General features: G+C 58.2%; 1 long non-coding RNA gene across 1 annotated transcript in view; it reads left to right on the forward strand.

Annotated features, from left to right (window-relative positions):
* The window catches only part of LOC128782861 (uncharacterized), a 111,698-nt gene that overhangs the window by 80,672 nt on the left and 13,157 nt on the right, over positions 1-17,869 (forward strand). The window lies entirely within an intron of this gene.

A 17,869-nucleotide genomic window follows, 5' to 3' on the forward strand; every position in this document is an offset into this window, starting at 1 on the left:
GGCAGGACGTTCGACCTTACCTCGGCAGGGAGACCAAGCTTCCCAAGCCTAGTAGGAGTCAGGCAAGGGGGCTTGGCCGGAGTTCGAGTGTAAGGCTCGGCAGGACGTTCGACCTTACCTCGGCAGGGAGACCAAGCTTCCCAAGCCTAGTAGGAGAGTCAGGCAAGGGGGCTTGGCCGGAGTTCGAGTGTAAGGCTCGGCAGGACGTTCGACCTTACCTCGGCAGGGAGACCAAGCTTCCCAAGCCTAGTAGGAGAGTCAGGCAAGGGGGCTTGGCCGGAGTTCGAGTGTAAGGCTCGGCAGGACGTTCGACCTTACCTCGGCAGGGAGACCAAGCTTCCCAAGCCTAGTAGGAGAGTCAGGCAAGGGGGCTTGGCCGGAGTTCGAGTGTAAGGCTCGGCAGGACGTTCGACCTTACCTCGGCAGGGAGACCAAGCTTCCCAAGCCTAGTAGGAGAGTCAGGCAAGGGGGCTTGGCCGGAGTTCGAGTGTAAGGCTCGGCAGGACGTTCGACCTTACCTCGGCAGGGAGACCAAGCTTCCCAAGCCTAGTAGGAGAGTCAGGCAAGGGGGCTTGGCCGGAGTTCGAGTGTAAGGCTCGGCAGGACGTTCGACCTTACCTCGGCAGGGAGACCAAGCTTCCCAAGCCTAGTAGGAGAGTCAGGCAAGGGGGCTTGGCCGGAGTTCGAGTGTAAGGCTCGGCAGGACGTTCGACCTTACCTCGGCAGGGAGACCAAGCTTCCCAAGCCTAGTAGGAGAGTCAGGCAAGGGGGCTTGGCCGGAGTTCGAGTGTAAGGCTCGGCAGGACGTTCGACCTTACCTCGGCAGGGAGACCAAGCTTCCCAAGCCTAGTAGGAGAGTCAGGCAAGGGGGCTTGGCCGGAGTTCGAGTGTAAGGCTCGGCAGGACGTTCGACCTTACCTCGGCAGGGAGACCAAGCTTCCCAAGCCTAGTAGGAGAGTCAGGCAAGGGGGCTTGGCCGGAGTTCGAGTGTAAGGCTCGGCAGGACGTTCGACCTTACCTCGGCAGGGAGACCAAGCTTCCCAAGCCTAGTAGGAGAGTCAGGCAAGGGGGCTTGGCCGGAGTTCGAGTGTAAGGCTCGGCAGGACGTTCGACCTTACCTCGGCAGGGAGACCAAGCTTCCCAAGCCTAGTAGGAGTCAGGCAAGGGGGCTTGGCCGGAGTTCGAGTGTAAGGCTCGGCAGGACGTTCGACCTTACCTCGGCAGGGAGACCAAGCTTCCCAAGCCTAGTAGGAGAGTCAGGCAAGGGGGCTTGGCCGGAGTTCGAGTGTAAGGCTCGGCAGGACGTTCGACCTTACCTCGGCAGGGAGACCAAGCTTCCCAAGCCTAGTAGGAGAGTCAGGCAAGGGGGCTTGGCCGGAGTTCGAGTGTAAGGCTCGGCAGGACGTTCGACCTTACCTCGGCAGGGAGACCAAGCTTCCCAAGCCTAGTAGGAGAGTCAGGCAAGGGGGCTTGGCCGGAGTTCGAGTGTAAGGCTCGGCAGGACGTTCGACCTTACCTCGGCAGGGAGACCAAGCTTCCCAAGCCTAGTAGGAGAGTCAGGCAAGGGGGCTTGGCCGGAGTTCGAGTGTAAGGCTCGGCAGGACGTTCGACCTTACCTCGGCAGGGAGACCAAGCTTCCCAAGCCTAGTAGGAGAGTCAGGCAAGGGGGCTTGGCCGGAGTTCGAGTGTAAGGCTCGGCAGGACGTTCGACCTTACCTCGGCAGGGAGACCAAGCTTCCCAAGCCTAGTAGGAGAGTCAGGCAAGGGGGCTTGGCCGGAGTTCGAGTGTAAGGCTCGGCAGGACGTTCGACCTTACCTCGGCAGGGAGACCAAGCTTCCCAAGCCTAGTAGGAGAGTCAGGCAAGGGGGCTTGGCCGGAGTTCGAGTGTAAGGCTCGGCAGGACGTTCGACCTTACCTCGGCAGGGAGACCAAGCTTCCCAAGCCTAGTAGGAGAGTCAGGCAAGGGGGCTTGGCCGGAGTTCGAGTGTAAGGCTCGGCAGGACGTTCGACCTTACCTCGGCAGGGAGACCAAGCTTCCCAAGCCTAGTAGGAGAGTCAGGCAAGGGGGCTTGGCCGGAGTTCGAGTGTAAGGCTCGGCAGGACGTTCGACCTTACCTCGGCAGGGAGACCAAGCTTCCCAAGCCTAGTAGGAGAGTCAGGCAAGGGGGCTTGGCCGGAGTTCGAGTGTAAGGCTCGGCAGGACGTTCGACCTTACCTCGGCAGGGAGACCAAGCTTCCCAAGCCTAGTAGGAGAGTCAGGCAAGGGGGCTTGGCCGGAGTTCGAGTGTAAGGCTCGGCAGGACGTTCGACCTTACCTCGGCAGGGAGACCAAGCTTCCCAAGCCTAGTAGGAGAGTCAGGCAAGGGGGCTTGGCCGGAGTTCGAGTGTAAGGCTCGGCAGGACGTTCGACCTTACCTCGGCAGGGAGACCAAGCTTCCCAAGCCTAGTAGGAGTCAGGCAAGGGGGCTTGGCCGGAGTTCGAGTGTAAGGCTCGGCAGGACGTTCGACCTTACCTCGGCAGGGAGACCAAGCTTCCCAAGCCTAGTAGGAGTCAGGCAAGGGGGCTTGGCCGGAGTTCGAGTGTAAGGCTCGGCAGGACGTTCGACCTTACCTCGGCAGGGAGACCAAGCTTCCCAAGCCTAGTAGGAGAGTCAGGCAAGGGGGCTTGGCCGGAGTTCGAGTGTAAGGCTCGGCAGGACGTTCGACCTTACCTCGGCAGGGAGACCAAGCTTCCCAAGCCTAGTAGGAGTCAGGCAAGGGGGCTTGGCCGGAGTTCGAGTGTAAGGCTCGGCAGGACGTTCGACCTTACCTCGGCAGGGAGACCAAGCTTCCCAAGCCTAGTAGGAGAGTCAGGCAAGGGGGCTTGGCCGGAGTTCGAGTGTAAGGCTCGGCAGGACGTTCGACCTTACCTCGGCAGGGAGACCAAGCTTCCCAAGCCTAGTAGGAGAGTCAGGCAAGGGGGCTTGGCCGGAGTTCGAGTGTAAGGCTCGGCAGGACGTTCGACCTTACCTCGGCAGGGAGACCAAGCTTCCCAAGCCTAGTAGGAGAGTCAGGCAAGGGGGCTTGGCCGGAGTTCGAGTGTAAGGCTCGGCAGGACGTTCGACCTTACCTCGGCAGGGAGACCAAGCTTCCCAAGCCTAGTAGGAGAGTCAGGCAAGGGGGCTTGGCCGGAGTTCGAGTGTAAGGCTCGGCAGGACGTTCGACCTTACCTCGGCAGGGAGACCAAGCTTCCCAAGCCTAGTAGGAGAGTCAGGCAAGGGGGCTTGGCCGGAGTTCGAGTGTAAGGCTCGGCAGGACGTTCGACCTTACCTCGGCAGGGAGACCAAGCTTCCCAAGCCTAGTAGGAGAGTCAGGCAAGGGGGCTTGGCCGGAGTTCGAGTGTAAGGCTCGGCAGGACGTTCGACCTTACCTCGGCAGGGAGACCAAGCTTCCCAAGCCTAGTAGGAGAGTCAGGCAAGGGGGCTTGGCCGGAGTTCGAGTGTAAGGCTCGGCAGGACGTTCGACCTTACCTCGGCAGGGAGACCAAGCTTCCCAAGCCTAGTAGGAGAGTCAGGCAAGGGGGCTTGGCCGGAGTTCGAGTGTAAGGCTCGGCAGGACGTTCGACCTTACCTCGGCAGGGAGACCAAGCTTCCCAAGCCTAGTAGGAGAGTCAGGCAAGGGGGCTTGGCCGGAGTTCGAGTGTAAGGCTCGGCAGGACGTTCGACCTTACCTCGGCAGGGAGACCAAGCTTCCCAAGCCTAGTAGGAGTCAGGCAAGGGGGCTTGGCCGGAGTTCGAGTGTAAGGCTCGGCAGGACGTTCGACCTTACCTCGGCAGGGAGACCAAGCTTCCCAAGCCTAGTAGGAGAGTCAGGCAAGGGGGCTTGGCCGGAGTTCGAGTGTAAGGCTCGGCAGGACGTTCGACCTTACCTCGGCAGGGAGACCAAGCTTCCCAAGCCTAGTAGGAGAGTCAGGCAAGGGGGCTTGGCCGGAGTTCGAGTGTAAGGCTCGGCAGGACGTTCGACCTTACCTCGGCAGGGAGACCAAGCTTCCCAAGCCTAGTAGGAGAGTCAGGCAAGGGGGCTTGGCCGGAGTTCGAGTGTAAGGCTCGGCAGGACGTTCGACCTTACCTCGGCAGGGAGACCAAGCTTCCCAAGCCTAGTAGGAGAGTCAGGCAAGGGGGCTTGGCCGGAGTTCGAGTGTAAGGCTCGGCAGGACGTTCGACCTTACCTCGGCAGGGAGACCAAGCTTCCCAAGCCTAGTAGGAGAGTCAGGCAAGGGGGCTTGGCCGGAGTTCGAGTGTAAGGCTCGGCAGGACGTTCGACCTTACCTCGGCAGGGAGACCAAGCTTCCCAAGCCTAGTAGGAGAGTCAGGCAAGGGGGCTTGGCCGGAGTTCGAGTGTAAGGCTCGGCAGGACGTTCGACCTTACCTCGGCAGGGAGACCAAGCTTCCCAAGCCTAGTAGGAGAGTCAGGCAAGGGGGCTTGGCCGGAGTTCGAGTGTAAGGCTCGGCAGGACGTTCGACCTTACCTCGGCAGGGAGACCAAGCTTCCCAAGCCTAGTAGGAGTCAGGCAAGGGGGCTTGGCCGGAGTTCGAGTGTAAGGCTCGGCAGGACGTTCGACCTTACCTCGGCAGGGAGACCAAGCTTCCCAAGCCTAGTAGGAGAGTCAGGCAAGGGGGCTTGGCCGGAGTTCGAGTGTAAGGCTCGGCAGGACGTTCGACCTTACCTCGGCAGGGAGACCAAGCTTCCCAAGCCTAGTAGGAGAGTCAGGCAAGGGGGCTTGGCCGGAGTTCGAGTGTAAGGCTCGGCAGGACGTTCGACCTTACCTCGGCAGGGAGACCAAGCTTCCCAAGCCTAGTAGGAGAGTCAGGCAAGGGGGCTTGGCCGGAGTTCGAGTGTAAGGCTCGGCAGGACGTTCGACCTTACCTCGGCAGGGAGACCAAGCTTCCCAAGCCTAGTAGGAGAGTCAGGCAAGGGGGCTTGGCCGGAGTTCGAGTGTAAGGCTCGGCAGGACGTTCGACCTTACCTCGGCAGGGAGACCAAGCTTCCCAAGCCTAGTAGGAGAGTCAGGCAAGGGGGCTTGGCCGGAGTTCGAGTGTAAGGCTCGGCAGGACGTTCGACCTTACCTCGGCAGGGAGACCAAGCTTCCCAAGCCTAGTAGGAGAGTCAGGCAAGGGGGCTTGGCCGGAGTTCGAGTGTAAGGCTCGGCAGGACGTTCGACCTTACCTCGGCAGGGAGACCAAGCTTCCCAAGCCTAGTAGGAGAGTCAGGCAAGGGGGCTTGGCCGGAGTTCGAGTGTAAGGCTCGGCAGGACGTTCGACCTTACCTCGGCAGGGAGACCAAGCTTCCCAAGCCTAGTAGGAGAGTCAGGCAAGGGGGCTTGGCCGGAGTTCGAGTGTAAGGCTCGGCAGGACGTTCGACCTTACCTCGGCAGGGAGACCAAGCTTCCCAAGCCTAGTAGGAGAGTCAGGCAAGGGGGCTTGGCCGGAGTTCGAGTGTAAGGCTCGGCAGGACGTTCGACCTTACCTCGGCAGGGAGACCAAGCTTCCCAAGCCTAGTAGGAGAGTCAGGCAAGGGGGCTTGGCCGGAGTTCGAGTGTAAGGCTCGGCAGGACGTTCGACCTTACCTCGGCAGGGAGACCAAGCTTCCCAAGCCTAGTAGGAGAGTCAGGCAAGGGGGCTTGGCCGGAGTTCGAGTGTAAGGCTCGGCAGGACGTTCGACCTTACCTCGGCAGGGAGACCAAGCTTCCCAAGCCTAGTAGGAGAGTCAGGCAAGGGGGCTTGGCCGGAGTTCGAGTGTAAGGCTCGGCAGGACGTTCGACCTTACCTCGGCAGGGAGACCAAGCTTCCCAAGCCTAGTAGGAGAGTCAGGCAAGGGGGCTTGGCCGGAGTTCGAGTGTAAGGCTCGGCAGGACGTTCGACCTTACCTCGGCAGGGAGACCAAGCTTCCCAAGCCTAGTAGGAGAGTCAGGCAAGGGGGCTTGGCCGGAGTTCGAGTGTAAGGCTCGGCAGGACGTTCGACCTTACCTCGGCAGGGAGACCAAGCTTCCCAAGCCTAGTAGGAGTCAGGCAAGGGGGCTTGGCCGGAGTTCGAGTGTAAGGCTCGGCAGGACGTTCGACCTTACCTCGGCAGGGAGACCAAGCTTCCCAAGCCTAGTAGGAGAGTCAGGCAAGGGGGCTTGGCCGGAGTTCGAGTGTAAGGCTCGGCAGGACGTTCGACCTTACCTCGGCAGGGAGACCAAGCTTCCCAAGCCTAGTAGGAGAGTCAGGCAAGGGGGCTTGGCCGGAGTTCGAGTGTAAGGCTCGGCAGGACGTTCGACCTTACCTCGGCAGGGAGACCAAGCTTCCCAAGCCTAGTAGGAGAGTCAGGCAAGGGGGCTTGGCCGGAGTTCGAGTGTAAGGCTCGGCAGGACGTTCGACCTTACCTCGGCAGGGAGACCAAGCTTCCCAAGCCTAGTAGGAGAGTCAGGCAAGGGGGCTTGGCCGGAGTTCGAGTGTAAGGCTCGGCAGGACGTTCGACCTTACCTCGGCAGGGAGACCAAGCTTCCCAAGCCTAGTAGGAGAGTCAGGCAAGGGGGCTTGGCCGGAGTTCGAGTGTAAGGCTCGGCAGGACGTTCGACCTTACCTCGGCAGGGAGACCAAGCTTCCCAAGCCTAGTAGGAGAGTCAGGCAAGGGGGCTTGGCCGGAGTTCGAGTGTAAGGCTCGGCAGGACGTTCGACCTTACCTCGGCAGGGAGACCAAGCTTCCCAAGCCTAGTAGGAGAGTCAGGCAAGGGGGCTTGGCCGGAGTTCGAGTGTAAGGCTCGGCAGGACGTTCGACCTTACCTCGGCAGGGAGACCAAGCTTCCCAAGCCTAGTAGGAGAGTCAGGCAAGGGGGCTTGGCCGGAGTTCGAGTGTAAGGCTCGGCAGGACGTTCGACCTTACCTCGGCAGGGAGACCAAGCTTCCCAAGCCTAGTAGGAGAGTCAGGCAAGGGGGCTTGGCCGGAGTTCGAGTGTAAGGCTCGGCAGGACGTTCGACCTTACCTCGGCAGGGAGACCAAGCTTCCCAAGCCTAGTAGGAGAGTCAGGCAAGGGGGCTTGGCCGGAGTTCGAGTGTAAGGCTCGGCAGGACGTTCGACCTTACCTCGGCAGGGAGACCAAGCTTCCCAAGCCTAGTAGGAGAGTCAGGCAAGGGGGCTTGGCCGGAGTTCGAGTGTAAGGCTCGGCAGGACGTTCGACCTTACCTCGGCAGGGAGACCAAGCTTCCCAAGCCTAGTAGGAGAGTCAGGCAAGGGGGCTTGGCCGGAGTTCGAGTGTAAGGCTCGGCAGGACGTTCGACCTTACCTCGGCAGGGAGACCAAGCTTCCCAAGCCTAGTAGGAGAGTCAGGCAAGGGGGCTTGGCCGGAGTTCGAGTGTAAGGCTCGGCAGGACGTTCGACCTTACCTCGGCAGGGAGACCAAGCTTCCCAAGCCTAGTAGGAGAGTCAGGCAAGGGGGCTTGGCCGGAGTTCGAGTGTAAGGCTCGGCAGGACGTTCGACCTTACCTCGGCAGGGAGACCAAGCTTCCCAAGCCTAGTAGGAGAGTCAGGCAAGGGGGCTTGGCCGGAGTTCGAGTGTAAGGCTCGGCAGGACGTTCGACCTTACCTCGGCAGGGAGACCAAGCTTCCCAAGCCTAGTAGGAGAGTCAGGCAAGGGGGCTTGGCCGGAGTTCGAGTGTAAGGCTCGGCAGGACGTTCGACCTTACCTCGGCAGGGAGACCAAGCTTCCCAAGCCTAGTAGGAGAGTCAGGCAAGGGGGCTTGGCCGGAGTTCGAGTGTAAGGCTCGGCAGGACGTTCGACCTTACCTCGGCAGGGAGACCAAGCTTCCCAAGCCTAGTAGGAGAGTCAGGCAAGGGGGCTTGGCCGGAGTTCGAGTGTAAGGCTCGGCAGGACGTTCGACCTTACCTCGGCAGGGAGACCAAGCTTCCCAAGCCTAGTAGGAGAGTCAGGCAAGGGGGCTTGGCCGGAGTTCGAGTGTAAGGCTCGGCAGGACGTTCGACCTTACCTCGGCAGGGAGACCAAGCTTCCCAAGCCTAGTAGGAGAGTCAGGCAAGGGGGCTTGGCCGGAGTTCGAGTGTAAGGCTCGGCAGGACGTTCGACCTTACCTCGGCAGGGAGACCAAGCTTCCCAAGCCTAGTAGGAGAGTCAGGCAAGGGGGCTTGGCCGGAGTTCGAGTGTAAGGCTCGGCAGGACGTTCGACCTTACCTCGGCAGGGAGACCAAGCTTCCCAAGCCTAGTAGGAGAGTCAGGCAAGGGGGCTTGGCCGGAGTTCGAGTGTAAGGCTCGGCAGGACGTTCGACCTTACCTCGGCAGGGAGACCAAGCTTCCCAAGCCTAGTAGGAGAGTCAGGCAAGGGGGCTTGGCCGGAGTTCGAGTGTAAGGCTCGGCAGGACGTTCGACCTTACCTCGGCAGGGAGACCAAGCTTCCCAAGCCTAGTAGGAGAGTCAGGCAAGGGGGCTTGGCCGGAGTTCGAGTGTAAGGCTCGGCAGGACGTTCGACCTTACCTCGGCAGGGAGACCAAGCTTCCCAAGCCTAGTAGGAGAGTCAGGCAAGGGGGCTTGGCCGGAGTTCGAGTGTAAGGCTCGGCAGGACGTTCGACCTTACCTCGGCAGGGAGACCAAGCTTCCCAAGCCTAGTAGGAGAGTCAGGCAAGGGGGCTTGGCCGGAGTTCGAGTGTAAGGCTCGGCAGGACGTTCGACCTTACCTCGGCAGGGAGACCAAGCTTCCCAAGCCTAGTAGGAGAGTCAGGCAAGGGGGCTTGGCCGGAGTTCGAGTGTAAGGCTCGGCAGGACGTTCGACCTTACCTCGGCAGGGAGACCAAGCTTCCCAAGCCTAGTAGGAGAGTCAGGCAAGGGGGCTTGGCCGGAGTTCGAGTGTAAGGCTCGGCAGGACGTTCGACCTTACCTCGGCAGGGAGACCAAGCTTCCCAAGCCTAGTAGGAGAGTCAGGCAAGGGGGCTTGGCCGGAGTTCGAGTGTAAGGCTCGGCAGGACGTTCGACCTTACCTCGGCAGGGAGACCAAGCTTCCCAAGCCTAGTAGGAGAGTCAGGCAAGGGGGCTTGGCCGGAGTTCGAGTGTAAGGCTCGGCAGGACGTTCGACCTTACCTCGGCAGGGAGACCAAGCTTCCCAAGCCTAGTAGGAGAGTCAGGCAAGGGGGCTTGGCCGGAGTTCGAGTGTAAGGCTCGGCAGGACGTTCGACCTTACCTCGGCAGGGAGACCAAGCTTCCCAAGCCTAGTAGGAGAGTCAGGCAAGGGGGCTTGGCCGGAGTTCGAGTGTAAGGCTCGGCAGGACGTTCGACCTTACCTCGGCAGGGAGACCAAGCTTCCCAAGCCTAGTAGGAGAGTCAGGCAAGGGGGCTTGGCCGGAGTTCGAGTGTAAGGCTCGGCAGGACGTTCGACCTTACCTCGGCAGGGAGACCAAGCTTCCCAAGCCTAGTAGGAGAGTCAGGCAAGGGGGCTTGGCCGGAGTTCGAGTGTAAGGCTCGGCAGGACGTTCGACCTTACCTCGGCAGGGAGACCAAGCTTCCCAAGCCTAGTAGGAGAGTCAGGAAAGGGCTTGGCCGGAGTTCGAGTGTAAGGCTCGGCAGGACTTTTGACATTACCTCGGCAGGGAGACCAAGCTTCCCAAGCCTAGTAGGAGAGTCAGGCAAGGGGGGCTTGGCCGGAGTTCGAGTGTAAGGCTCGGCAGGACGTTCGACCTTACCTCGGCAGGGAGACCAAGCTTCCCAAGCCTAGTAGGAGAGTCAGGCAAGGGGGCTTGGCCGGAGTTCGAGTGTAAGGCTCGGCAGGACGTTCGACCTTACCTCGGCAGGGAGACCAAGCTTCCCAAGCCTAGTAGGAGAGTCAGGCAAGGGGGCTTGGCCGGAGTTCGAGTGTAAGGCTCGGCAGGACGTTCGACCTTACCTCGGCAGGGAGACTAGCTTCCCAAGCCTAGTAGGAGAGTCAGGCAATGGGGCTTGGCCGGAGTTCGAGTATAAGGCTCGGCAGGACGTTCAATCTTGCCTCGGCAGGGAGACCAAGCTTCCCAAGCCTAGTAGGAGAGTCAGGCAAGGGGGCTTGGCCGGAGTTCGAGTGTAAGGCTCGGCAGGACGTTCGACCTTACCTCGGCAGGGAGACCAAGCTTCCCAAGCCTAGTAGGAGAGTCAGGCAAGGGGGCTTGGCCGGAGTTCGAGTGTAAGGCTCGGCAGAACGTTCGACCTTACCTCGGCAGGGAGACCAAGCTTCCCAAGCCTAGTAGGAGAGTCAGGCAAGGGGGCTTGGCCGGAGTTCGAGTGTAAGGCTCGGCAGGACGTTCGACCTTACCTCGGCAGGGAGACCAAGCTTCCCAAGCCTAGTAGGAGAGTCAGGCAAGGGGCTTGGCCGGAGTTCGAGTGTAAGGCTCGGCAGGACGTTCGACCTTACCTCGGCAGGGAGACCAAGCTTCCCAAGCCTAGTAGGAGAGTCAGGCAAGGGGGCTTGGCCGGAGTTCGAGTGTAAGGCTCGGCAGGACGTTCGACCTTACCTCGGCAGGGAGACCAAGCTTCCCAAGCCTAGTAGGAGAGTCAGGCAAGGGGGCTTGGCCGGAGTTCGAGTGTAAGGCTCGGCAGGACGTTCGACCTTACCTCGGCAGGGAGACCAAGCTTCCCAAGCCTAGTAGGAGAGTCAGGCAAGGGGCTTGGCCGGAGTTCGAGTGTAAGGCTCGGCAGGACGTTCGACCTTACCTCGGCAGGGAGACCAAGCTTCCCAAGCCTAGTAGGAGAGTCAGGCAAGGGGGCTTGGCCGGAGTTCGAGTGTAAGGCTCGGCAGGACGTTCGACCTTACCTCGGCAGGGAGACCAAGCTTCCCAAGCCTAGTAGGAGAGTCAGGCAAGGGGGCTTGGCCGGAGTTCGAGTGTAAGGCTCGGCAGGACGTTCGACCTTACCTCGGCAGGGAGACCAAGCTTCCCAAGCCTAGTAGGAGAGTCAGGCAAGGGGGCTTGGCCGGAGTTCGAGTGTAAGGCTCGGCAGGACGTTCGACCTTACCTCGGCAGGGAGACCAAGCTTCCCAAGCCTAGTAGGAGAGTCAGGCAAGGGGGCTTGGCCGGAGTTCGAGTGTAAGGCTCGGCAGGACGTTCGACCTTTACCTCGGCAGGGAGACCAAGCTTCCCAAGCCTAGTAGGAGAGTCAGGCAAGGGGGCTTGGCCGGAGTTCGAGTGTAAGGCTCGGCAGGACGTTCGACCTTACCTCGGCAGGGAGACCAAGCTTCCCAAGCCTAGTAGGAGAGTCAGGCAAGGGGGCTTGGCCGGAGTTCGAGTGTAAGGCTCGGGAGGACGTTCGACCTTACCTCGGCAGGGAGACCAAGCTTCCCAAGCCTAGTAGGAGAGTCAGGCAAGGGGGCTTGGCCGGAGTTCGAGTGTAAGGCTCGGCAGGACGTTCGACCTTACCTCGGCAGGGAGACCAAGCTTCCCAAGCCTAGTAGGAGAGTCAGGAAAGTGGCTTGGCCGGAGTTCGAGTGTAAGGCTCGGCAGGACGTTCGACCTTACCTCGGCAGGGAGACCAAGCTTCCCAAGCCTAGTAGGAGAGTAAGGAAAGTGGCTTGGCCGGAGTTCGAGTGTAAGGCTCGGGAGGACGTTCGACCTTACCTCGGCAGGGAGACCAAGCTTCCCAAGCCTAGTAGGAGAGTCAGGCAAGTGGGCTTGGCCGGAGTTCGAGTGTAAGGCTCGGCAGGACGTTCGACCTTACCTCGGCAGGGAGACCAAGCTTCCCAAGCCTAGTAGGAGAGTCAGGCAAGGGGGCTTGGCCGGAGTTCGAGTGTAAGGCTCGGCAGGACGTTCGACCTTACCTCGGCAGGGAGACCAAGCTTCCCAAGCCTAGTAGGAGAGTCAGGCAAGGGGGCTTGGCCGGAGTTCGAGTGTAAGGCTCGGCAGGACGTTCGACCTTACCTCGGCAGGGAGACCAAGCTTCCCAAGCCTAGTAGGAGAGTCAGGCAAGGGGGCTTGGCCGGAGTTCGAGTGTAAGGCTCGGCAGGACGTTCGACCTTACCTCGGCAGGGAGACCAAGCTTCCCAAGCCTAGTAGGAGGGTCAGGCAAGGGGGCTTGGCCGGAGTTCGAGTGTAAGGCTCGGCAGGACGTTCGACCTTACCTCGGCAGGGAGACCAAGCTTCCCAAGCCTAGTAGGAGAGTCAGGCAAGGGGGCTTGGCCGGAGTTCGAGTGTAAGGCTCGGCAGGACGTTCGACCTTACCTCGGCAGGGAGACCAAGCTTCCCAAGCCTAGTAGGAGAGTCAGGCAAGGGGGCTTGGCCGGAGTTCGAGTGTAAGGCTCGGCAGGACGTTCGACCTTACCTCGGCAGGGAGACCAAGCTTCCCAAGCCTAGTAGGAGGGTCAGGCAAGGGGGCTTGGCCGGAGTTCGAGTGTAAGGCTCGGCAGGACGTTCGACCTTACCTCGGCAGGGAGACCAAGCTTCCCAAGCCTAGTAGGAGAGTCAGGCAAGGGGGCTTGGCCGGAGTTCGAGTGTAAGGCTCGGCAGGACGTTCGACCTTACCTCGGCAGGGAGACCAAGCTTCCCAAGCCTAGTAGGAGAGTCAGGCAAGGGGGCTTGGCCGGAGTTCGAGTGTAAGGCTCGGCAGGACGTTCGACCTTACCTCGGCAGGGAGGCCAAGCTTCCCAAGCCTAGTAGGAGAGTCAGGCAAGGGGCTTGGCCGGAGTTCGAGTGTAAGGCTTGGCAGGACGTTCGACCTTACCTCGGCAGGGAGACCAAGCTTCCCAAGCCTAGTAGGAGAGTCAGGCAAGGGGGCTTGGCCGGAGTTCGAGTGTAAGGCTCGGCAGGACGTTCGACCTTACCTCGGCAGGCAGACCAAGCTTCCCAAGCCTAGTAGGAGAGTCAGGCAAGGGGGCTTGGCCGGAGTTCGAGTGTAAGGCTCGGCAGGACGTTCGACCTTACCTCGGCAGGGAGACCAAGCTTCCCAAGCCTAGTAGGAGAGTCAGGCAAGGGGGCTTGGCCGGAGTTCGAGTGTAAGGCTCGGCAGGACGTTCGACCTTACCTCGGCAGGGAGACCAAGCTTCCCAAGCCTAGTAGGAGAGTCAGGCAAGGGGGCTTGGCCGGAGTTCGAGTGTAAGGCTCGGCAGGACGTTCGACCTTACCTCGGCAGGGAGACCAAGCTTCCCAAGCCTAGTAGGAGAGTCAGGCAAGGGGGGCTTGGCCGGAGTTCGAGTGTAAGGCTCGGCAGGACGTTCGACCTTACCTCGGCAGGGAGACCAAGCTTCCCAAGCCTAGTAGGAGAGTCAGGCAAGGGGGCTTGGCCGGAGTTCGAGTGTAAGGCTCGGCAGGACGTTCGACCTTACCTCGGCAGGGAGACCAAGCTTCCCAAGCCTAGTAGGAGAGTCAGGCAAGGGGGCTTGGCCGGAGTTCGAGTGTAAGGCTCGGCAGGACGTTCGACCTTACCTCGGCAGGGAGACCAAGCTTCCCAAGCCTAGTAGGAGAGTCAGGCAAGGGGGCTTGGCCGGAGTTCGAGTGTAAGGCTCGGCAGGACGTTCGACCTTACCTCGGCAGGGAGACCAAGCTTCCCAAGCCTAGTAGGAGAGTCAGGCAAGGGGGCTTGGCCGGAGTTCGAGTGTAAGGCTCGGCAGGACGTTCGACCTTACCTCGGCAGGGAGACCAAGCTTCCCAAGCCTAGTAGGAGAGTCAGGCAAGGGGGCTTGGCCGGAGTTCGAGTGTAAGGCTCGGCAGGACGTTCGACCTTACCTCGGCAGGGAGACCAAGCTTCCCAAGCCTAGTAGGATAGTCAGGCAAGGGGGCTTGGCCGGAGTTCGAGTGTAAGGCTCGGGAGGACGTTCGACCTTACCTCGGCAGGGAGACCAAGCTTCCCAAGCCTAGTAGGAGAGTCAGGCAAGGGGGCTTGGCCGGAGTTCGAGTGTAAGGCTCGGCAGGACGTTCGACCTTACCTCGGCAGGGAGACCAAGCTTCCCAAGCCTAGTAGGATAGTCAGGCAAGGGGGCTTGGCCGGAGTTCGAGTGTAAGGCTCGGCAGGACGTTCGACCTTACCTCGGCAGGGAGACCAAGCTTCCCAAGCCTAGTAGGAGAGTCAGGCAAGGGGGCTTGGCCGGAGTTCGAGTGTAAGGCTCGGGAGGACGTTCGACCTTACCTCGGCAGGGAGACCAAGCTTCCCAAGCCTAGTAGGAGAGTCAGGCAAGGGGACTTGGCCGGAGTTCGAGTGTAAGGCTCGGCAGGACGTTCGACCTTACCTCGGCAGGGAGACCAAGCTTCCCAAGCCTAGTAGGAGAGTCAGGCAAGGGGACTTGGCCGGAGTTCGAGTGTAAGGCTCGGCAGGACGTTCGACCTTACCTCGGCAGGGAGACCAAGCTTCCCAAGCCTAGTAGGAGAGTCAGGCAAGGGGACTTGGCCGGAGTTCGAGTGTAAGGCTCGGCAGGACGTTCGACCTTACCTCGGCAGGGAGACCAAGCTTCCCAAGCCTAGTAGGAGAGTCAGGCAAGGGGGCTTGGCCGGAGTTCGAGTGTAAGGCTCGGCAGGACGTTCGACCTTACCTCGGCAGGGAGACCAAGCTTCCCAAGCCTAGTAGGAGGGTCAGGCAAGGGGGCTTGGCCGGAGTTCGAGTGTAAGGCTCGGCAGGACGTTCGACCTTACCTCGGCAGGGAGACCAAGCTTCCCAAGCCTAGTAGGAGAGTCAGGCAAGGGGGCTTGGCCGGAGTTCGAGTGTAAGGCTCGGCAGGACGTTCGACCTTACCTCGGCAGGGAGACCAAGCTTCCCAAGCCTAGTAGGAGTGTCAGGCAAGGGGGCTTGGCCGGAGTTCGAGTGTAAAACTCAGCAGGACGTTCGACCTTACCTCGGCAGGGAGACCAAGCTTCCCAAGCCTAGTAAGAAGGTTAGGCAAATGGCCAAGTAGGAGTTTGGGCAGGACTTAGCAGGGGTACAAGGCTAGAAAGTCCATCAAGGTGTTCAAAACTTAATCCAAAGAGAAAAAGTACAGAAGACAATAGATGAGAGTGTGACTCGTGATTGTCCTGGCCAAGAGATAATGTAAAGTGCCAAGAGGGGAATTTAGTTAAAAGAGATTAAGTTTAGTCAAGTGATTCAAAATACAAAGTTGGGAAGGGTCAGATGAGCTTTAGCTGCCTGTCGCTATATTCCATTTTAGATAGAAGCACCCTATTTTTTTTTATTTCTGAGGCCTGAAATTGGGAAGAGGTTATAGCAAAGGAGCAAATCCTTCCAAAGCAAAGAGAATTCCCCCTAACAGCCCCTTGATATAGAACAACTACCTCATGCAGCTTGCTGGCTGGAGAATTTTATAAATAATGAGACTGTGAGAATATGCAAGTTACAAAGAAATAGAGAGGAAAACAAAGGGAATAGAGAGGGGGAGACTAGAAAAATAAAGGAATGGGACCCCCTCGATTGCCTGTCCCCTTCTGCTCCTGTTACTTCACCAACAGTTTCCCCAGTTGGTCCTTCAGCCCCTCCTATTGAGTCCATGATTCCTTTCCCCCGTTTTCCCACCTCTGTTTCATCGCCCCTTCCCTTAGTTTCCTCAACCATCTCCCCAACTCCCTCTTCCCCTTCTCCAGCTGGAGTTTCCTTGCCTCCTCCCACCTGGGAGCTGAGGCCACCTTTGCCCAGGGTTGGTTCATCACCTGGCATGCCCCCTGGCCTCCAGTGTCTGTCTCCACTGAAGACCCCGTTGGAATATCTAGCCAGTTGGACCAATTTCTAGGGCTGAGTATTTGTACCTGGGGAGACCTGAGCTATTCTAAGCATTCTGTTCTTTCTGAGAAAGGTCCAGATGATCTGAGCGGCAGGGGTGAAGATATGGGAAAGAGAGGGTGGATTGGGGCCCCCAGGGAACCAGGGGATGCCCTTGGTGGACCCCAACTGGAGTCCCAGCCAACAAGAAGGTAGGCAAAACATGAGAGACTATAGGTCCCTCATGATAAGAGGGACCAAAGAGTATCCCTAGGGGAAGCAACACGAAATTGGCCTTTGATGGTACTCAGGAGAAGGATGAGACCCCGGCAATTTTGCTTAACCAACTAAAATGAAATTTCCAGTTATATTCAGATATAGACCCAGATAGCCCAGAGGGTCAAGTCCTCTTAAAGGTCTAGTTTGCCACCAAATCCTGACCCGATATTAGACAAAACCCAGAAAAGATAGAGGACTGGCAAGCAAAGAACATCAATGAGTTGCTCAAAGAAGCCCTAAGAATGTATTTAAGTGGGAAAGTAATCGCAGCAGCAGCAGCTATCCTGATAAAAGAAGCCCAAAAATTGATCCTGCAAGGGAAAATTAAAGTACAAACATATACTAGTGAACATAGATCACCTCACTCACTGGGTGGAGGCTTTCCCAACCAAAAAGGAAACTGCAGGAAGTTGCAAGAATAATCTTAGAAAACATCATACCACGATATGGACTAGTCAATAACATTGACTTGGACCAAGGTCCACATTTTGTTGCTCAAACTTTACATCAAGTAACAAAAGCCCTGGGGATAAGGTGGAGGTTGCACACCCCATGGCATCCTCAAAGTTCTAGAAGGGTGGAAAGGATGAATAGAACTCTTAAAAATGTGTTAACTAAATTAATTGAAGAAACAAAGATGAATTGGCTCAGGTGTTTACCTCTCGCTCTCTTGTGCATCAGAACCAGACCTTGGTCTGACACAGGGGTCTCTCCCTATGAAATAATGTTTGGACTCCCTTTTTTTTTTTTTTTTTTTTGGTTTTAATCACCCCTTTCAGTACAGCAGATTATCTGGAAGGGGAGGCAGCAACTCAGAAATATTTAGAGGTCATAGGAAAATCCCTAGAAGGCCTCCGAAAGAAGGGGTATCTCTCCCAAACTTCCCCTCTAGACACCAATGCGCACATCAGTCCTGGGGATTGGGTGTTGATAAAGTCCTGGTACACTACCACTCTATTAACCCCCAAATTCGAAGGACCTTTCCAGGTACTACTCACCACACACACTGCAGTGCGGACCCAAGAAAAAGGCTGGACCCACGTCACCAGAGTTAAAGGACCAGTGCCACCCCCGGATGCCGGACCAGACCCAACAGCGTCACCCGCCTCCTCTTGTGCATGGACAGTAATTAAGAAACCAGAGGACCTAAAATTAACTTTAAGGAAGACTTGCTAGAGACTGATATACAGTAAGGTGTTAAGAACTGTTTCTGAGTTAAAGTACCATAGAAAAGGTTTAAGTACTTGGTAATTGTTTAATAAGACTAAGTGTCCTTTAGCCAAAGGAGTTACAACTTGGTTTCTAAAGAACACTAGAATTACTCTCAGGCCTGAGTAAAAGCATACAAATGCCAAAAGAAGTTAGCCCTCAAAAGACTGTAAGTTGATGCGGGCTTAAGCCTGATCAAAGAAGTAGAGGAGGGATTTGTTATGAACAGTTTCCAGGTGTTCCCCAGAGACGCGGGCAGGGCTTTCCTAGTTCCCATGGCAACACTAAAAGAAAACTACTAACTCTAGCCAAGTACCGATATTGAAATGCTAATTAGCCAATTGCTCTGTTTGTTTTCTCTAAACTACCTGGCCTCCCACCCCTCCACGCTGCCATTCTGGGACTAACATGCAAATAAAAACCCTTAGGATCATGGGAGTATTTTTAGGAGATAAAAATGAATATAAATCAAAAACTGAACACAATAGAGGAGTCTAGATAAATGCCCTAGCTGAGGAAGAGGGAAACACATCCCCTGACTGGCTTTTAACCGTCGCCATCACCTAAGAAGGAACATACTATATTAGGCTCTGAGAAGCAGGGCGATAGACAGACAGAGAGCCCTGGTGCTGCCACCACGGAAGGAGCGGGGACAGCTGTTGTTCTGGACTTCAGCAACAGACTCTGCACGCCACGCCTCCTCATCCTCGGGCCACCGGTGTGCC

Source organism: Vidua chalybeata, assembly GCF_026979565.1.
Source record: "Vidua chalybeata isolate OUT-0048 chromosome W unlocalized genomic scaffold, bVidCha1 merged haplotype SUPER_W_unloc_11, whole genome shotgun sequence".
NCBI classification, from domain to species: domain Eukaryota; kingdom Metazoa; phylum Chordata; class Aves; order Passeriformes; family Viduidae; genus Vidua; species Vidua chalybeata.